At 35.1% G+C, this 22,921-nt stretch overlaps 1 pseudogene; it reads right to left on the minus strand.

The window, feature by feature from the left end:
- The window catches only part of LOC147273035 (calmodulin-like), a 76,038-nt pseudogene that overhangs the window by 29,651 nt on the left and 23,466 nt on the right, over positions 1-22,921 (minus strand).

The following is a 22,921-nucleotide window of genomic DNA, read 5'->3' on the forward strand; positions in this document are numbered from 1 at the left end:
TTCGCCGAAATTTCGAGGATTTCGGAAAATTTCGGCGAAATTTCGGCGAAATATTTCGAAATTTTTCGAAATTTTTTTGGTATGGTGTTAAAATTTCCATACCCCTAAAAAACGAAATTTTCGGCGAAATTTCGCCGAAAATTTCGAAATTTTACTCCTTGCATACAACACAATTTTCACAAATTTTTAAGCATATATATAATGCAAAAATAAGATGTTTCAGAAATTGCATAATGCAAACATATGTAAAAATAAAAGGGTATAGGGCTGGGCAGAATCTGTTAAATCATCTATGTAGCCTAGCTATTTTTTTTTTCTTTTGTTCTTTGACAGAATCTGTGCAGTCTAGCTAATTACAGGAGAAAATAAATGAATAAACTCCACCAACATGATGTTTCCTACCAAGGCAGAAATGCATGGGAATAGATAGCAATGGTATGGTTAATTAAATGCTTAATGAGATGGTAAAGATTGGAAAATTATACGTGGATGGACTAAAGACACCCTATAAGCAATGAAGAAGAATAAAATCCATATCCAAAATATTGGATGATTACGAGGTTAAAACATTTAATTACATATTGTAAGGGTTTATCATTGGATGAGTGTTGCACATGTTCTTTTATTGTATTCTTATGTTTTCCATCTGTACTGCTTACATAGTGCTCCTAGAGGTCTGGCCATTTTGAAACATAACAGTTTAGTTTATTGGAGTTAGATGTTAAGTAGAAGCTTGCATGCTTTAACAGACTTTTCAGAATAGAAGTTAGTTCAAAATGAAATTAACATGACAACGAACAAGATAATCTTCCATTTTCCTTTATCTCGTGACTAAAGTATCTACAATTCATTATACTGAAAGCAGTAGATCCATTTTCTCCAACTATCTATCTTGTACCATTTATGGGCCATCATTCATACCCACAGACTATTTTTATAGCAATTAATCAGACAATCAAAAGCTACAAGTTTAAGTATTGCACTAAGAGAATATACTCACCTTGAATTCAATCCTCCTTTCTGAGAAAGTGAAGGAAACCCCAGAGATATCCAACAAACCCAATCAAACCCTGTTGAAAATAGACCTAAATCAATGGAATTATTCACCAATAAAAGTTAAAACCCACAAGAAAAAGAGAGAGAAACTGAAAACCAAGAAAACCCCTAATTTCAAGAATAAAACGAACCCAAGCTGAAACCCCCAAATTTCAAGAATTACAAAAACCACAAAAAACCCCTAATTTGAAACCCTATTTTCAGAAGTAAGAAACTCAGGAGAAGAAGATACAGAGAAAGGGAAAGAGTACAAGAGATTGAGGAGGGATTGAGCTTACAATTTCCACAGACTCAGTAACCCAAGGATGCCACCGACGGAGAGGAGGGAGAATGAGAGCCATGCACCGACGCCAAGGACTACTTCTGGCAGCACCGATGCCAGCAGCTGGGTGAGAGAGAAGGATCGCGCGAGCTGGCCTGGGTGAGAAAGAAGGATCGAGCTGGGTGAGTGACTGGGGAATGTGTCGTGACGGGGGGGGGGGGGTTGGGAAACTTGGCTAAAATTTTTAAGTTAGAGCCCGTGTTTTTTATGTGAAATAATATAGTTATCAGATATTGACTTTACATATCAGTTTTCAAAAAAAGTTAATCAAAAGTGTAAATTTAAAATATCGGAAAAAAAACCCAGTGATATGTTAATCAATTAAGACATCGTCTAAAAAATTAACCGATATCTAAAACTTTACAATATCAGTTTTGTTCAAAACTGATATTAAACAAGTGATGTCTATTAAGGTTTTTCTTGTAGTGTGTCTTAGTGCCAAGGGATCAAAGGCATATATAATAATTTTTTTTAGCCAAGTAATGAAATACTTTCATTGGAAAAGGCAAAGCCCAAATAGTACAACCAAAATACAAACTAAAATGCTAAACAAAGAAACGTAACCACTCCTAACTACAAGACAACAAAAGAGGACAAAGTGCAGAAAACAGCAGAAAATAAACCAGACAGCAACAAACTAAAAAACCAACACAAACTAAAACTCCTAGCATAAACTTAAAGCCTGCAATCACAAAGCTAATCTTCTGGAAGTCCATTAGAATTCCCATGAGAGAAGGACACTCGCGACAACTCTCGCGTTCTTGTTCTGTCAAAGTAACCTACAATGGCATCACAATGTTAGTGCCTTTTTGTATGCATATCAAGGTATATAACATTTCTCTCTCTCTTACTCACGAGTTGAGGTAGAACCAAGAGAGAAAAGCCTACCCAAATCTTCTCTAGTGCCAGGATCCAAAGCTAGATTATCAAAGCTTAGATCCTATACATTTTCACCTTCACAACATCACAAACCTAGTGTGGATATATAGGTTTGAGGGATTACACTTTTGATTTTTAGAGAAGCCTCTTAGTGGCCTTTTGATTTTTTGGAGTGCTAACTTGGATACCAACTCCAAGAGTGGAATCTACGTACAAAGGGTAGTGCACTAGACATCTCACATTTTATATTCTCGATCTCTAAATCTGCTAACTATGTATATTAAAATGGGGACCTTCTACTATGACTGCTGGCATTCTATGCCTTCAGTATGTTATTTTTTATATAAAAAGCTAACCTGTTTAAAGGGTAAATACCTCTGCAGAAGCCCACTACAAATAAAACCCACTGATAGTGACACAAACTTTTTTATTTTCTTATCTACCCTTTTTTGCACTTATCCCTCTTCTGATTTCCTTATCAAGTAAGAACTTTTTTGTTCCCTACTACTTCACATACAACCAAATTTCTTTAGTTTATAGGTTACTCCTACACATGCACTAGCACGGGAAGACCACACATGCAAGAAGACAAGTAAAGCCTCACTTTTATCTAAGCCTACAAAAGCAGCAAAACAAGTTAGTAAAAGGCCAAATACAAGAACACATGCAACAACATATGAACACATGCAACAACATATGAACACATGCAACAACATGAGAAGAGCTAATGCAAACACAGCTTATATGCAATAGCATATCACGTGAAGAGCAAATACAAAGGGAGCAGATATGCATGAAACATCAATTTCTGTTGTAAATCAGCATCCATAAATAGGGAAAGCTTTTCATTATTAACTATGAGTTTTTAGACGATTCCTCAAGTCATCAGATATCTTTTGTAATAGCTTTCAACTGTATCTCATACTTTGTATACACTACTTATGCAATAAAATTTCCAGTTACCAATCTAGTTTTCAAAAGCTCTCTATCTCTTTAGTTTGTATTTAAATTTCAGTTTTTTGGTTTTAACTAGAGGACTTCTAGTCCAAAACAGAGAAACACTACTATAAATATACGATTATTCTGTTAAATCGGGTCCTTATATTAGTCTTTATAGCTCCTTGACTCTCCAAGAGCCTCTCTATTTGTTACTCTATTGCTGCAAAGAAGGTCCCTGAGTTCCAGCCGCTATTACAGCCTGAGGTGCTGCTTGCGGTGTTCAATACTTGTTGTACCATACTCTACAAAGTATTCAAATGGACAATTTCGAGACACTCTCTGTGAGACCCCGTATTTTCCAGATAATTATTTTAAATATTTTGAATATTTATTTTAAGGATTTTGGGATTTATTTGGAAAATAAAAAGGGTTTTGATTTAATTTTAAATTTTTGTTTTAAATTGGGCTTGACCCAAAGTTGACTTTCAAAATTAGTGGACTTTCGTCTTTGACTTTGGACACGTTGGATAGGTCTCGAGTCCACGAGTTCGTAAACACGTAGCACGCGTCGATCCGAGTTACGGTTTGAGAGTTACGGGCATTTGAAGTGAGTGGCAAACTTGTAATTTTTACAAAATTGGTTTTAAAACCCCAAAAGTTAGTTCTCTCTCCTCATTTTTTTTCCTCTCTCTCTCCCCGCGCGTCTATCTCTCTCTCGCCCCTCACCCTCGCCGCCCCTGCCACCGGCGCGTGGCGGTGCGTTCGGCGGTGGCTGGGCTGGGTGTTTGGCCCAGGTTGTTCGCCTCTCTCTCCTCTTCCTCCCAGTGGCAGCGGCTAACCCAGAAACCCAATGACGACAGAGAATCGGCGTTAGACAGAGAAGGTCTTCTCGCCGGCGATCTAACTTTTCCGGCCACGACGCGACTCCGGACTACCACAGATGGTTTCCCCTCGTCGCGGCGAGCCTCCCTGTGCTCTTCCCTAGCTCTGACGACCTCCCACGGCGGCGAATCGAAGCCACAAGGCCGATCGTCTTCTCCGGCCAGATTCGGCCATTTCCGGCGAGAATTGACCGTCGACCCAGGTATAAAAGTTAATCCTCTCGACGTCTCCTTCGTGCCTGTGTAATTCGTTTACATTGATTTTGAGATTTAAAATTCGCGCAGGTTGACCGCCACGAACCATCGCGGGTCCCGCCGAGTTTGGCCACGCCGATGGCTGGAATTGTGGGTTTTTGGCCTCTGGCTGGTCATCCGAAGCCCGTGGGTGAGTTTCTATGTGTTCTGGGTACTGTTCTCAGTCGGGCAGACACCGTGTGTGGTGGCGGCCGCCCGTTTCGGTTGTTTAACGGCCACTGTGTTTCTGTTTTGTAATTGTGTTTGGTTATCTGGTCTTAACAGGTACACGGGTTCAGGAAATCTTATCCCCGATGTCGTTATGCTGTCGGATTTGATATCCGAGCAATGGCTCCGTGAAGGGCACTTCGGTCATTTCACGTGGTTGCAATGTGAGTGAAACTTATCGATTTTTAATGTAGAGTATCGTTAATGAATTGCCTGTTTGTGTGTTTGTTGTTATATGTTAGAGAAGGCTTAGTGTAGGATTTAGATCATGAGAATGAATTGATGATGATTTGAGGCTAAGGAAGTAATTGGGAATTATAGAGTTGCCTTGAGAACAATTGCGGAATTAGAGAAGAAATGCTTATTATCGAGGATCAATGATTGATGATTAGGCAATTATTTTTACTAAATAATCAAGTTACTTGTTGAGGAAGTGTTGGTATGATTTGAGTGGCAAACAAGTGAGGGGTCATGAGTAGGAATCAATTTCGGAAAGGATTCGGCACAGTTTGGAGTTCATAGTGAAGGGACCTTGTTTTATAAATGTTTTAAGAATAAATTTTTTCACGGCAAGTGTTGATGGTGATGCATATGTAGAGGTGAATCTGAAAAGAAATACAAGGGGCATTAATATATTATTAAACAATGAAAGTTATGAGATGGTTTCGAGAAATGTTGTGATTGAGGTTGTGTGAGAATACCTGCCTTCCCGTGCATCGATTCGCTCTGTACGGGAAGTGGCGAGCTTAGTTACCTGCCTGCTCGTGCATCGATTCGCTCTGCACGAGAAGTGGCGAGCATCCTGCCTGCTCGTGCATCGATTCGCTCTGCACGAGAAGTGGCGAGCATTCCTGCATGCTCGTGCATCGATTCGCTCTGCACGGGAAGTGGCCAGCATACCTACCTGCTCGTGCATCGATTCGCTCTGCACGGGAAGTGGCAAGTTTAGTCACCTCAGTATATGACTAGCAGATTCTCGGATACTAGTGTGGCGTGAGGTTTCAGTTGTGGAGTATTTTGAGAGTATTAATTGTTCTTCAGAGGTAGATTTACAGTTTTGAGACGATGTAATAAAGGATTTGAGAAATTGCTTTAAAACTGGGGGATTTTCAAAGAGCGATGTGAGTGAAATTAGATAGTCTATTTTGTTGCTTTGTGTGCTTGTGTGCATTTGTTTGTTAGGATTTGGTTTAGTTAGGACTTGGTAAAGTCTAGGCTTGAATCTTGAGGATGGACAATGATGGCGATTATGCATTGTGGTTGTTAGTTATGATGTGAATGATTGATGTTGAGGTGAATAGTTGACGATTAGGCAATTGATTTGCCAGAATGATGATTATTATTTATTGATGAGATTTGATTTGAATACGAGGATTTATGATTTATCTTGATGCTTGGATGATTGGTGATGAAATTATTGTGTGATTGAATATTTATGGATATTATTGTAGATTATTATTAAGCATGGAAATTGAGGATTTTTATTTCATCATCTCATCATTTCACTTATACGAGCTCTAGTGAGTTTATCGGGTTGTTTGTTTGAATGACCCGGTGTACCATGAATATAGTGCAGTGTGGTTGTGGTTGTTTTGCAGGTTATGCAGGCTGAGGAGGCAGTAGGGAAAAGACGAGGCAGTGAGACCCACCATAGTTTTATTTAATGTTTTTACACAGAGGTTTTACATAAATGTTTTATTTGCAAAATATTTATTTATTTATTTATATTTAAGTGCATGGCTCATTCTTTGAAAAAGGGTTTAAATGGCAAGGTTTTTCAGAATGTTTTTGGGCCCGAGGTTTGGGATGTTACACTCGGTTAGCCATCTCATCTCTAAATAATTGGTATCAGAGCCTTATTTAACATTATAATTGTATGTTTATGTAGTAAAGTATCTTGAGGATAGAAGTCATAAATACAACAAAAAAAAAAAAAAATTCAATTTTATTTGCATACCTTATCATACTATTACTGAAATTATAAGAAGATTATCAACTATTAATAGAATTATTAAATATAATAAAAGAAGCATAAAATATTACGAGGAACAATTATTATTACATACTCTTAGTAATCAAATTAGAACTGATTATCTTAATATTATAGAAATTAAGAACATAAATTTAAGAGAATTAGAAAGAATAAAAGAACGGTTACAAGACACTTTAGCAATTAGGAGAGAACAAGGAAGATTATGATAAATTACCTTAATCTTGAATTAAGTGAACATCAAAAGAAGAAACTAACTTTAGATCAAAATACTTTGCTTTGTAATTTTCCTAGCACTCAATATAAACATATATTACATAATAAAGATCAACATATAGAAAATAGTATTGTACACTTAATAATTAATTTAACACAAAATATTAAGTTAGAACAAAATAAACTTTAAGAAACAAAATATAAGAAAATTAATCCTTTCGATAATACTAAATGGAACTATTCAGAAGTGATCAGAACCGAAGACATCTACCCAACAGAAATAGAAGCACAAGAATTTCTTAGATCAGGATTTGAAAATACACAAAAACATAAGAACTCATTATATCATTTAGGAATGCTAGAAAATAAAAAAAGTATAGTAAGTAGTATTAGTCAACAACAAATTAGTTTTATAAATAAAGAAGTAATATTAGATTTATTAAGTCTAGAAGCAACTAAAGAACTTAGAAAACAACAATATAGATTAGGCATAAATTCAATTTAGACACATAATTAGATATGCTATTTCAACAGAGTACAAACTTTAAAATATTTTAAATATACACCCGATCTATTATCTAAATTGAAAAATAGACTTCTGTCCATTGATTCGCTGAGAGATCAGTTAAATGTCAGCTTGGCTTTTGCTAACTGAGATTACTTGGCGACTTGGCACCATTCCAGCAAACCTTTCCCGCCAAATGAGTGACACGGCGACACCTGTCCACCTAACCCTTGACACGGGCCCACAAACCCATCATCTCTTTCTCGCTCGTCGAACACAGGTGAGAGATTTATATTCGAATTTTGGAAAAAACATGATGTTTTTGGAAGACTAAATGGTCATGAGAGCGTTCGACGAGCAGGAAAGAGGTGATGGGTGTGTGGGCCCGTGTCAGGTGGACATGTGTCGCTCATTTGACGGGAAAGGTATGTTGAGTTGGCGCCACGCCGCCAATTAATCCCTGTCAGCAAAAGCCAAGCTGGCATTTAACTGATCTTTCAACAAATCAATGGACAGAAGTCTATTTTTCAATTTAGATAATAAATCGAGTGTATATTTGAAATATTTTAAAGTTCGTGGATCTCGTTGAAATGACATATATAGTTATGTGTCTAAATTGAATTTATGTCTATAGATTAATATATGTATGAACAATACTTGTAGGAATAGTCGGATTAGCGAGAGCACAAGTAGGAACTAAAGCATTAATATATATTTATGATGATAGATGGGAAAATCATGAACAAGCTGCCATAGCTACAGCTGAAGTAGATCTTAATAAAAACTTAGCAATAATATGATGTATACCTAATTTTTCAATGAATTTAGTCAACATATAAAAATAAGTATAAGAACAAAAAATTATAACATGAAAGGTAAATATAAAAATTTAAGTGTAAGTTTAATATATATAGGAAAAGTAACAGATAAATTAGATAATAAATTTAATTTAGAATTTCAAGAGTTAATGAAAATATTTGGAAGTAAACATGTTAATATGATAGACGCAAGACCAGTCGATAATAGTTTTTCAGAACGAACTAAATGGACATTACCTAATTTAAAACTAACAGCAAATAATAGACAACCTATAAAAGCTCAAATATATGAACATTTTGATGGAATAGTAGCAATAAGATTTTCAAATTATAAACAAATAGAAAATAATGATGTAGAAAGTAAAATTGAAGAACAAATATATATGGCTTTTGATAATATCGAAAAAAATTTAATAGAAGCTAACTTAGATTATATAATGGATAAAATGATAGATGATATAGATAATTTAACTGAAGAAGAATATTTAAATAAATACAAAACTTATGATTTAGGCTTACATAAAAAGAATGATGAAGAATTAGTAATACTTATTCTTGAATTAAGACTATAACATATCTTAGGAAGTAATGAATACAATCACTTACTTGAACAAATAGAAGAATGTAATCCAGCAGAAAAAACTGGAGACTCAAGAATGAGTTATCAAAATCTAAAAACATCTAGATCAGAACAAATAGGAATATCTGGAACAATTGAACCATATAGAGAACATGCAAATGCAACTGAACAAAATTTTATAAGACATAAAAAGAACAGAATACCACATACACCAGGTATTAGAGAAATAAATTTAGCAGGAAACATTTTAAACTTAGATAAAACAGACCCCCAAGATTGAGAAAAACTATAGAAATTTGGGAAAAAAGATGTGTACATGCATCAATAATGTTATATTTTAGTACAAATAAAGAAATGCATGTTAGATTATTTTGAACATACATTAGATGGAATGGATTTTTATTTCTTTCAAAATTGGAAAGTAAAACAACCAGTAGAATATAATAATGTAATGCAAATTTTTAACATAACAGATTTTTTAACTTTAGTTAAAACAGAATTTTTAGATCAAAATAGATTAGACATGAGAAGTGAACAAGAACAAATTAGAGCAATTCGAAATTTAGAACAATTACAAATTTGTGATTTACAATATATTGGAGAATATACTACAGATTTTTTCAAATATTTAGGAAGAACAGGTAGAATTAATGACCTTAATTTATTAGACACTTACATAACAAAAATAAAAGGACCTATAAGAGAAAGAATATGGACAGAATGGCAAAAACATCAAAAGAAAATAGAACCATTAATTGGACCTAGAGTAGCACATGTATATGAAATACTAAGACAAGAATGTAGTCAAATAAAAGCAAAAAGACAAATTAGAAAACAATTTTACATGAGTTGTAAGAACATAGATTTTCCTAAGCAATATGGATGTCATAAAGGAAAGAAATCTTATAAACCTTATAGGAAGAACTATAGAAAGAAAAATTTAAAAAAATACAAGAAATTTGATATACAAAAATTACAAACATTTAGGAAAAGAAAGTACTTACTAAAACATTATATAAAAAGAAATTATAAACCTTGGATTAGAAAATATAAAGCACTAAAAGATAAAAGTAAATGTAAATATTATTTATGCGGTGAAATTGGACATATAAGACCCCAATGCCCTAAAAAAGGAAAGATTAATAGAGAAAAAGTACAAATAATAGAACAAGATGAAGATTTAGAATTTGTATATAATTTAGATGATTTTAGTGATAATGAAAGTATTTATAGTATTAATATGTGTAGTTCTGATTTTGATTCGGAAAAAGAAGAAGAAGAACCCTTAAAAAATCTAGAAAACTCTGAAAAAGATTATAGTTATGTCTAAATGGAAGAAGAAGAACAATATATTTATAATAATATTGGATGGCCAACTAATTGTATAAAATATAATAAAAAAGTAATTCAACATTATAGAAGTAAAATTACTAACAAGTTTATTGTAAATTATGTTATAATCAACCAATTGAAACAAATTCATTAATTAGAAATAAATAGAACTGAAAACATAACGAATATAGATACTGAAAACACAAAAATTAGTTTGTTATTAACCATAAATTGTGAATTAGAATTTTCAAAAGAACATAGAATACAAACAATAGCAATGATAGACACTAGAAGCACTAAAAGTGTAATTAAACAAAATTTAGTACCAGAATAGTTTAGACAAAAATTATCTAAACCAGCAAAAGTAACTCAGTTTAATACAGAAGCAGTAGTATTAACATATTATATAAACAATATACCAATTAGAATAGAAGGACAACAATTTAGCTTACCAATGACATTAATCTCACCAGTAGGATCATACACATTTATTATAGGACTTAATTTTCTAAAAAGCCTACAAGGAGGATTTTTATACACTCCTTTAGGAATTACATTTTTTAAGAAAAGAATAACAATAAGGGTCGGCAATGGGCCAGGCCGAGAATTTTTCGGGTTCAGGCCGGACTCGGGCTTGAATTATAGAAGCCCAATAGGCTTTCGGGCCGGGCCGGGTTGAGAAGAGAAATGAAAACTAAGAAGAGAAACTCAGAGAGAATTGAGAGAGAATCCAAGGAAAAATGAACAAATGATTGAATTAACTTTAGAATAGAGATTACAGAGTTTATATATTACAGTAAGAGCCTAACAGCTAAGCAATAGCTGAACAAGATTAGTAACCGACTAAGGACTAACACTAACAACTAATAACTAACTCAGTCAATCACTGAATGACACCTGTCATAATTGGTTAGCAGCTGTTATAAACCTTGATTTGCTGCTTTCCTATGTTCAGGCTTACTGTGAGCCTCTTGTGATACTGATTGGAGGCTATTATCCCCCCTCAAGCTGAAGGGGTTGTAAAACACCTGCAGCTTGGATTTGAGATAGTGAAACCGAGAAATAGGTACTGGCTTAGTGAAGATGTCAGCAGTCTGCTCAGTGGTAGAAACATGAGAGAGAGAGACCAACTGAGAAGTAACCAATTCTCGAATGAAATGATAATCCACCTCTATATGCTTAGTCCTAGCATGAAATACGGGGTTAGAAGCCAGAGCCATAGCACCAAGATTATCACAAAGAAGCAAAGGGGTAGCAGATAAAAAATAATGCATATCTCTCATAAGTTGGCATAGCCAAACTATATCCACTGCAGTACAGGCCAAAGCTCTATACTCAGCCTCAGTAGAGGACCGAGCAACAGTGGGTTGCTTCTTAGAGGACCAAGAGAGCAAGTTATTGCCAAAGTAGAGACAAAAACCAGTTGTAGATCGCCTATCAATAGGACATCCAGCCCAATCAGCATCAGAGTATGCAGTCAGAAGCTGAGAACCTTTAGTGAATCGAAGACCATGACCAATGGTACCCTTAAGATATCTAAGGACCCTCTTAGCTGCAATGAGGTGAGAAGTTCTGGGAGTATGCATAAACTGACATAATTGACTCACAGCAAAACTAATATCAGGTCTAGTCCAAGTAAGGTATTGAAGACCACCCACAATGGACCTAAACTCAGTAGGATCCACAAGGAGATCACCAGAATCAGCATCAAGTCGATCAGAGGCAGTAGGAGAGGCAACAGGTTTAGCACCAACCATGGAAGTCTTGAGAAGCAGATCGAAGGTATACTTCTGCTGAGTAAGATAGAGAACCTGAGAAGTGCGCACCACTTCAAGACCAAGGAAGTAGTGCAAAGAACCAAGATCCTTCATTGCAAACTGAGTTTGAAGCTGAGAGATGAGAGAATGGCAAAAAGAGGAGGAATTGCCTGTAATCAGTATATCATCGACATAGACCAAGACATAGGTGATAGTATCTTGAGCGCGGACAAAAAGAGAAGTATCAGCATAGCTAGTAACAAACCCGAGCTGAAGAAGAGCATGCATAAGTTCCTCATACCAGGCCCTGGGGGCCTGCTTCAAGCCATAAAGAGATTTGTGTAGCTTGCAGACATGATGAGGTCGAGCAGAATCAATGAATCCTTGAGGCTGAACCATGAACACTTCCTCCTTGAGATGACCATGAAGAAAAGCATTGGTCACATCAAGTTGCTTGATAGACCAGTCAAATTGAACAGCCAGACACAACAAAAATCTGATGGTAGCAGGCTTAGCAACAGGACTAAAGGTCTCTGTGTAGTCAATACCAGGATTTTGATGAAAGCCTTTGGCCACCAAGCGCGCCTTGTATCTTTCCAAAGTACCATCAGCCTTGAGCTTGACTTTATAGACCCACTTACACCCCACAAGATTCATAGAGGGATGATAGGGAACTAATGACCAGGTACCAGTCCGCTGAAGAGCATCATACTCAAGTTGCATAGCCTCCCGCCAAGAGGAATCCTTGGCAGCCTGAGAATAGGTTTTGGGGGTAGGAGGTATAGAAGTAACCGAAGAGGAAACTGCAGGATTTATAGGGTGAAGAGTAGCAGATAGCAACTTGGATTTGACGATACCAGACTTAGAACGGGTTTGCATAGGATGGTGATTAATTGGAGCAGGAGAAAGAGAAGGAGAAGGTGGAGAAATAGAAGAGGGGGAAGAGGATGGCAAAGGGGTGAGAGATGGTGGAGAAGGAAGAGGTGATGGGGATAGTGGTGGTGGTGAGGATGATAGTGATGGTGGTGGTTGTGGTTGTGGAAAAACTGATGGAGGAACAATAGAAGGAAGGGGAACTATAGGATCGGAAAGAACAGAAGATGAGACAGGAGAAGAAGAAGGAGAAACAAAGGTCTTGAAAGGAAAAATTGTTTCATGAAATTGAACATGTCGAGATATATATATCCTGCCAGTTAAAGGATCTAAGCATCTATAGCCTTTGTGAGAGAGACTATAGCCAAGAAACACACAAGCTTTACTTTTAGGGTCAAGCTTGTGAGTAGTATAAGGCTTAAGCCAAGGATAACATGCGCATCCAATGGTTTTGAGAAAGGAGTAATCAGGAACATGGCGAAAAAGAACTTGATATGGAGAAATATGATTTAAAAAAGGAGAAGGAAGTCTATTGATGATGTAAACAGCAGCGGTGAAGATATCAACCCAGTATTTAAAAGGAATAGCAGTTTGAGCAAGGATTGTTCTGCTAAGTTCAACAATATGCCTGTGCTTTCTCTCAACCACTCCATTTTGCTCAGGGGTGTGAGGGCAACTAAATTGCTGAGAAATACCATGCTGAGAAAGAAAACTTTGAAATTGGCGTGAAGTAAACTCACCACCAGCATCAGTTCTAACTACTTTCAATTTACAGTCAAGCATATTCTCAACTTTAGCCTTAAAATTTTGAAAGATAGAGAAGAAATCAGATTTTCGGGCAAGTGGAAATAACCAACAGAAACGAGACCAATCATCCACTAAACTCACATAGTATTTATAGCCATTAACAGAGAGAACAGGAGAAGGACCCCAAAGATCAACATGCACAAGTTGTAAAGGGGAAGTGGATTTACAAATGGACTTTGGAAATGGAAGTTTATGACTTTTACCTAGTGGACAAGAAACACAAGACTCAAGTTTATTTATACTATCAGAAACAGGTAATTGAAAAGTGGAAATGACTCTATGTAAGACTTGGAAGGAAGGATGACCAAGCCTAGAATGCCAGATTGAAGCTGGAACTTTATGTGTAGCAAAAGCAGTTGGAGAAGCTTTGACAGAAGAAGAGGAAGGCTGGAGAGGGTACAAGCCATCTCTAGCAGGTCCTTGAAAAAGTATTTTCCCCGAAATCTTGTCCTTGACAGAGAAAGAATCAGAGTCAAAAATCATGACACAATTGTTGTCTTTGACAAATTGATTAACAGAAAGAAGATTATAGGCTATAGTTGGAACATGTAAGACCTTAGACAATTGAAAAGCAGCATTAGAAGTATGCAAAGTAGTAGAGCCAATGTGAGAAATGGACAAACCTTGACCATCTCCAATAACAATCTGGTCAGGACCATCATATTCAGAATGAACATTGAGATTAGAGCAGTCTGAAGTGACATGACTAGAAGCTCCAGTGTCAGCTAGCCAATAAGCAGGTCTGGGTCCTCGAGGAGCAGCCATTGCAGCCATAGCTTGAAGCTTATCAGTAGGAACTCGGCCCTGAAATGCCTTATTCATCCTATTGTAACAATCAATAGCAGGATGACCAACTTTACCACATATCTGACACTTAGTTTGGCTGAGAGGAAGAGTGGAAGAGCCAGCAAAAAATGTAGAAGATGCAGAAGGAGGCCTGAGCTGAACAGCAGAGGGAGAACTGAATGGAGGCTTGAAAGTGTTGAAACCACCTCCACCTCGATTACCACCATTATAGTTGTTGTAGTGCATCTTGCCTTTGCCTTTACCCTGATACTTAGGCTTGAAATTGTTGGAAGAACCACCAGTGAAATGAGGAGCAGCAAATGCTTGAACTGGAGTGTCCAGTAAGCCTTTAGTCTGCCGCTTCCTTGTAAGAGCAAGTTCCTCACTGAGAAGAAGACCATGAACTTCATCAGGAGTAACTGGAGTAGCCCTGACCCTCAAGGATGTACCAAAACCATCATAATCTTCAGTCAAGCCATTCAGAATATGAACAACCATTGTGGTATCATCAATATATAGGTGCGCCAGCAGCAGCAAGACTATCAGAAATTTCCTTAATTTCTTGTAGATAGTCATGCATAGACCTGGAACCCTGAGAAACACCTTGAAGACGAGTTTGAAGTTGAATCACATGAGATTGAGAGAGAGTAGAGAACCTCTTCTCAAGGTTAATCCAAAGATCCCTTGCAGATTTGGCACCAACAACATAGGGAAGGACACTTTCAGAGAGAGAAGACTGAATCCAGATTTTAAGAGTTTTATCTCTGTGATTCCACGAACTGAACTCAGGATTGGGGCTAGGAGGGTCAGTAGGAAGCATACCAGCAATGAAACGTGGAGGAATCGGAACCGTACGATCAATAATATCCACCATGTCATAGTGTTCCAGAACAGGAATGAAGAGCTCCTTCCAAAGCATATAGTTGTCTTTGGTGAGCTTGACTGGAATCATGTTGCCAATACTCTGAACATTTTGAAAGTTCAGAGGTGAGGCTGAAGAAGACGAGGGAAGATAGGGCAGAGAAGAATCACCATCACTTTGAGCACGAAGCAGATTGGTGAGACCAGAGAGCAAGGTTGTAAGGAGCTGAGTAGGATCATCGTGTGCCATCGAAAAGAGAAGATCGCGACACCAAATCAAGAACACAGATCTAAACAAGAAATTTTCTCGAGAAAATTGAAGAAATTTTCCGAGAAAATGGCCAAGAACGGATCGAGCAGAGCTGTGAAGCACAAAGCTCTGATACCAAGAAGAGAAATGAAAACTAAGAAGAGAAACTCAGAGAGAATTGAGAGAGAATCCAAGGAAAAATGAACAAATGATTGAATTAACTTTAGAATAGAGATTACAGAGTTTATATATTACAGTAAGAGCCTAACAGCTAAGCAATAGCTGAACAAGATTAGTAACCGACTAAGGACTAACACTAACAACTAATAACTAACTCAGTCAATCACTGAATGACACCTGTCATAATTGGTTAGCAGCTGTTATAAACCTTGATTTGCTGCTTTCCTATGTTCAGGCTTACTGTGAGCCTCTTGTGATACTGATTGGAGGTTATTAGGTTGGGCTTAGGCTTTAATACACAAGCCCAAGGCCCGCCCATCGGGCTGTGGCTTGCGGGTGGAGGGCTAGGCCGGGCTAGGCTCAGAATTGGCCTAAAGCCTGTTTAGACACATATATATCTTTAATAAAAAAATAAAGGATTTTGGCTATGTTGTGATTTGAACATGAAACCTCACATAACAAGCTTCAACTCTTAACCAACTGAGCTGACTAGTTTATTTGTCAAGTTTGTGAATCATAACATATTTAATAGCTCTTTCGTTTGTTTACTTTAATAAATTGTTAATATGCTTATTAAGTTATTATATAATACTATTATGTTAGTAATAGTGTAATACCATAAATAGAAATAAACTTTTAAAATTATATACAACATTACAACTATAATAAAACATAAATGTACATACGATGCAATTGTATGTACATATTTTTATAAACATATTTTATAAACAAATGATGCAATTGTGTTTTTAACGATCCGAACCGTTCAAATTTTAGTTTCTCACTCAAAGATAATTCGTGCAAAAAATAAGCTCAATCGGAGATGTAAAAGTGACATAACGGTGGTCAAATTAATGAACGATCGTGGTTTTTCTAATGATGATCGAATGGGTAGATGAATTTCGATTTGGCCGATTTTTTGTAAAGATGATCTTTGACTATGAACAAAGAAAATGAACGGGTCAGATTGTTGAAATCACGTTGTGGTCTTCATAATTATGGAAACAACAAGGTTTCAACGAGAAAGTTATTAGAATTATACTCTTCAAGCGTATTTATATGTAGAAGCTCACATATCGATCATGTTTTCAACGATCCAAACCGTTCAAACTTTAGTTCCCCACTCAAAGAGAATCTTTGCAAAAAATTAGCTTAATCGGAGATGTAAGAGTCACGTAACGGTGGTCGAATTAATGAATAATCGTGGTTTTTATAATGATAATCGAACATTCGAACGGGTAGATGAATTCCTATTTGGCCAATTTTTTGTAAGGATGATCTTTAACTATCAACATATAAAATAAACGGTTCAGATCGTTAAATTAATGAACGATCGTGGTTTAATAACTTTAATTATAGTTGTATTATAAAAGTTTATTGTAATAACTTTAATAACTATAGTTGTAAATTTGTAATGTTATATAGAAGTTTAAAATTGTATTATTTATGGTATTACACAGTTTACACTATTACTATTTACTAACATTATATGATTATACTATTATATAATAACTTAATAAGCATATTAATAATTTATTAGAGTAAACAACCGAAAAACTTATTAAATATGTTATAATTCACCAATTAGACAAATAAACTAGTTAGTTTAATTGGTTGAGAGTTGAAATTTGTTCCATGAGGTCTCATATTCGATTCACAACATAGCCAAAATCTTATATTTTTTTATTGAAGAAATATTGTGTGTAAATGGGCTTTAGGGCGGGCCTAGGCGGGCCTAAGCGGGCCGAGCCCAATGACTATTCGGGCGGCCCGTGGGCTTCAAGGGGATGGCCTAAGCCCAGCCCAATGACTATTCGGGCCGGGCCGGGCCGGCCCAAATTTTGGGGCATATTGAGCTTCGGGCCTAATGGGCCGGGCTGGTTTTGGGTGGGCTTCGGGCCTTGGGCTTTTTGGTGACCCCTAAATAACCACAGTAGATCAAAGTAACCCTTCTAACACACATCATAGTATTATTAGCCTTGAAGAACCTCAAAATTTAGAACCTATAGAACATATGGAAGATATTGACAAATTAGAAATATTTGATGAAGAAATATTCAAACATTTATATCCATCACTAGAATCTATAATACAATTAGAGATTTTTCATTTAGAAAGACCCAGAACACTGGAAGAATTGTTACAATTAGCTAAACAAACAAGAATTATAGGTGAAGACCCTCAAAAACATTGAACAAAAATAAAATAATAGCAAAATTAGATATAATATATTTAGACTTAACAATTAAAACAGCTGATTGTCCATATAATTTACGGTTAAATACATTTTTGGTCCACGAACTTTGGGCGGTTTCTCAATTTGGTCCACCAATTTTAAAACGTGACAAAAATAACCTCGAATTATCCAATTTGTGTCAATCCAGGATCTTCCGTCCAAATATCTAACGGAAGCTGACGTGGCCGTTTAACGCTGACGTGGCGTACTGAATGTGCACCATGTGTCACCTCTTTTATTTTATTTTCAGATTTTTTCTATTTTCCTATTTTTATAAACTTTAAAAATTAATTAAAAATAGCTTCGGACTCATAAAAATACACGGAAAATTTCTACGACCTCGTCTTAACTAGTACTAATTTATTATAGGGCTAAATTACCAATTTGCCCTTTGAGAGTTTCCAAAAAATTTGGGAAGTCTAAATTTATTTTATAGAGGAAGATTTATTTTCCTCTAAGACCGAGAGGTCTTTTGGGTAGCAAGTGTTCATGAGAAAGGTAGTGTTAGTTTTTAGAAGACCAACGGTGCAAACCTCGTATTTTTTGGAGCTTGGGAGATTATTCTATGAATTTCCAAAGAGTCTAGAGTATTTTAAATTTTTAGAAATAAATTTGGACTTTCCAAATTTTCTGGAAACTCTCATAGAGTAAATTGGTAATTTGGCCCCATAATAAATTAGTACTAGTCAAGACGAGGTCGTAGGAATTTTCCGTGTATTTTTATGAGTCCGGAGCTATTTTTAATTAATTTTTAAAGTTTATAAAAATAGGAAAATAGAAAAAATCTGAAAATAAAATAAAAGAGGTGACACGTGGCGCACATTCACTGAATGTGCGCCACGTCAGCCTCCGTTAGATATTTGGACGGAAGATCCTGAATTGACACAAATTGGATAATTCAGGGTTATTTTTGTCACGTTTTAAAATTGGTAGACCAAATTGAGGAACCGCCTAAAGTTCGTGGACTAAAAATGTATTTAACCCTATAAATTAATAGATAAACAAGAATTTGAACAACAAATTAGAGAGTTATTAAACTTCAAAGTAATCAGACCCTCAACATCTTGACATAGATCAACATCATTTATAGTTAGAAAACATTCAGAAATAAAAAGAGGAAAAGCTAGAATTGTATATAATTATAGAAGATTAAATTATAATACATATGAAGATAGTTATAAACTTCCTAATAAAGATGAACTAATAAATAAAATACAAGATAGTAAATATTTAGTAAATTTGATTGTAAATCAGGATTTTGGCAAATTAGATTAGCGCCAGAATCAATTGAGTGGACAGCTTTCACTTGTCTAGAAGGACATTTTGAATGACTTGTCATGCCATTTGGATTAAAGAATGCTCCATCTATTTTTCAAAGAAACATGGATCAAATATTTAAGAAATATGATTCTTTTTGTAGTATATATGTAGATGATATTCTTATAGATAGTAAAAATAAAAATGAACATAGGAAACATCTAGAAATTATTTTGCAAAGAAAATTATAGATTTTGTCCACTTATTTTATTCCTAATTCATTTTTGGTCCACGACTTTTTTAAGTTCTGTTTTGGTCCACTAATTGTTCCACTTGTTCAATAAATATCCAGATTTGTTTTCTCAAATTTGTCCCACCTTTTACCCTATCAAATCTCAGCCAAATTCAACAAACATATATTTGTTTTAAAGCTATGCATCTCCTCTTTACAACCACAAAATAATCATTTAAATCGGAGTTCTAAAACTCAAGATAATTGGCCCCAAAGTAGGATACTAGAAACTACTAATTTTTCCTAGAAAATTTTCAGATTTTTCAAACATCACCAAACTTCAATTCTCTTTGATTCTAATACTCCAAATTGGTTCCTATGACTAAGAAATGATGAAATATAACTTATACTTCAATTATAATTGAAGAAAAGACAACCAAAAGGATTTAAAATCATAACTTAAAAAAGATTGTAAACCAAAATTAAACTAGGTATAAAATAAGTGGACCAAAATTGAACTTAAAAAAATTCATGGACCAAAATTGAACTAGGTATAAAATAAGTTGACCAAATTTGTAATTTCCTCTATTTTGCAAGAATTTATTGATAATTGTATTATGATTAGTAAAAACAAAATTGAATTAGAAAAACAAGATATAGAATTTTTAGGAATGTATATTAAATCAGGAACAATTCAATTACAAGAACATATAGCCAAGAAAGTGTTAGAATTTCCGGATAAATTAGAAGATATGAAACAATTACAAGCATTTTTAGGATTATTAAATTATGCTCGAAATTATATTCCTAACTTAGGTAGAAAATTAGCTGTACTTCATAGTAAAATAAGTAAAACTGGACAAAGGTATTTTAATAGTGAAGATATCAAAATAGTACAAGAAATTAAAAATGAAATAACAAAATTACAGCCTTTAGTATTACCTTTAGAAAATAGTTATAAAATAGTTGAAACAGATGCCTCAACTATAGGATGGGCAGGAATATTATATCAAAAGAATAATAAAGAATCCCCCAAATCTGAAGAACAAATTTGTAGGTATGCTTCAGGTAAATTTGGAGAACAACAAGCTAGATTCCCAACAACTGACTTAGAAATATTAGGAATAATTAATTCAATTGAATCATTTTCTTTATTCTTACATAATGAAATATTTACAATTAGAACTGATTGTCAAAATATTGTTTCTCATTATAATAAAATTAAGACTAACAAACAAGCAGCCCGAAGATGGATTTTATTTGTTGATACTATTACAGGAAGAGGATTTAAACCAGTATTTGAACATATTAAAGGTTCAAACAACACATTAGCTGATATTCTTTCATGCATTATCCAATAACATGTATGGATTTCTTTGGACCATCTTCCAGTCAAAGAGCATTTGGTGGTTATCCACAGAACAATAATATAGTAAGAGCAACAGCTAGTTTTCCAGAGAACATAAATTTTATATTTAATACTATTCGTATTCAAGCTGTTAGAAATCCAAAGTTTCAGTATCAAACAAATTCTTTAGTAGATGAAAAAGAAAAACTTTTATTGGACAATTTTTGGAGTTTGAGTAACACTCAAACTGGTCCAGTAAAAGCTGCTCATGAAAAATTAGTAAGAGCATTAGAACAATATATTTTGCAAAAGAACTTTTTTATAAAACAATTACAAAACCAGTTTTCAACCTTACAAACAAACTTTTTTGGGCTAAATAATAGCCACAAAGAACTTTTGAGACAATTTCATGTATTGAATTTGCAGAATCAAGAACTTATTAGTATGAGCAATAGCTCTTTTGAGCAAACTAAACAAAAGGCTATTGAGCCATTAATATCTATTGATGAAATAATTAAAGGTAGTATAATACATTTACAAGAGGTTTATAAACCCACAGAACTTAATGATTTACTTAGTTTTGAAGAACTTGATAAAGCAATTATTAGTCAACAGACTAATGAGCCAAAAATAAATATATCTTTAGAAGAGATAGAAAGAACTACTACAAATAAGTTTTTCTTGAACGAATTTGCAAGGGAACGAATGAAGCTGATGCCATAAGATATCCAACAACACATGATAATTTAGAACAACTTAACAGAAGTCCACAGACAGCTAGCTATCCAAGAACAGTTATTCCGCCATTAATAATCCTAGACCAGGGGTTGTAGTAGTCATATACAAGTCTCCAAGATGCACTCATCAGACACAAGAAGAATGCACTTGTGACCAGATGGAAGTACAGTTCAACGTAGCAGCAGCTAGACTGAACATGCAAGATTTTAGAGAATGAACATTCAGATTTGAATATGGAACTATTAGTGAGAACATTCAAGTCACACCACGACTCCTGATGGATTATGCTTTTCTTGATCAAATACATATTAGAAGGAACTATCATGCCAAATCTCTACCAAAGAAGCTCAGACGATAAATACAGATATTACTACATCAATGGCGAACAATTCTTGTAGATTTTAACAGTATTCCTCCAGCATATTTTTCAAAGAGTATACATGAAGACCCAGCATTACACAAGATTATTATTACTCAGACAAAATTCTCAGAATGTGTACAACCTCTACTTCCATATTTTACTAGATTCAGTCTGAAGTATCTTGAAGCCTATAGAGGAGCACATATTACACAACATGATAAGTATGATGATAGACAACTCAACCTTGTCTGTCAAACATCTACACAAGAACACGTGTAAAGACAATTCCTTCAACACCCAAACTCTATATGAGTAACCACACAGAAGAAGTCTTCCTTGACTTAATCAACAAGATAAAGACAACCAGAGAAGCAGATAAAGAAGATGCCAGATGGTGGGATAATTTGACAGAGGAAGAATACGAAGGAATCACGAACAAGATGAAAGATTAGATAATATTATACTTAGCACAACAGCCAGAACCTGTACAAAGCTTATCAGCCGAAAAGCCAAACTTTTCAAAATTTAGAAAAAGACAAATAAGGGACCACAACTAGGACCACACTTGTCCATTAGAATTTCTCTCTCATCAACTTGCTACCTGCTGAGCCATAATTTTTTCTTATCCGTTAGATCAATTAGAGCTGATCTACAGATTAATACCTTCAAGGCTTCTAATGCCTGCAGTTACCATAGAATTTCCGTTAAAAACATATAAACTATTAAGTTATTAACTATATACTATAAATTATAAAAAACATATGTAATAAAAATAAAAAACTCCAAACCCCACCCAAACCCCAAAGTCCAAACCCCAATTGAAATTTGATACCCCAAAATACCCTAAACCCTAAACCCCAAAGTCCAAACCCCAAAATACCCTAATCCTAAATTCCTAATGTTAAATAATAAATGAATTAAAAAAAACACTTAAACAAAATAACAAGTATTGTTTTTTTTTTTTTTTTTTTTTTTCAGTCTATGCCTCTTTCTCACTAAGTCACTCTCGAAGTCTCTCTTTCTCTCTCTGCGAATTGAGATCCCAATTTCCCAACCAGGCAACCATTCCACCACCATCAATCCAACATCTCCGAGTCTCCGACCACCACCACCACTATCTTAGACTCCGAAAACGCCCCACCAATTCACCACCATCGCCTCCCTCTCTCCCTCTCTCTGTCTCTGTCTCACCAGTCCATCGTCGCCTCTTTCTCTGTCTCACCATCGCCTCTCTCTGTCTCACCAGTTCACCATC

This window comes from Dryas octopetala, chromosome 9, assembly GCF_963921425.1.
Source record: "Dryas octopetala chromosome 9, drDryOcto1.1, whole genome shotgun sequence".
Classification (NCBI taxonomy): Eukaryota; Viridiplantae; Streptophyta; class Magnoliopsida; order Rosales; family Rosaceae; genus Dryas; species Dryas octopetala.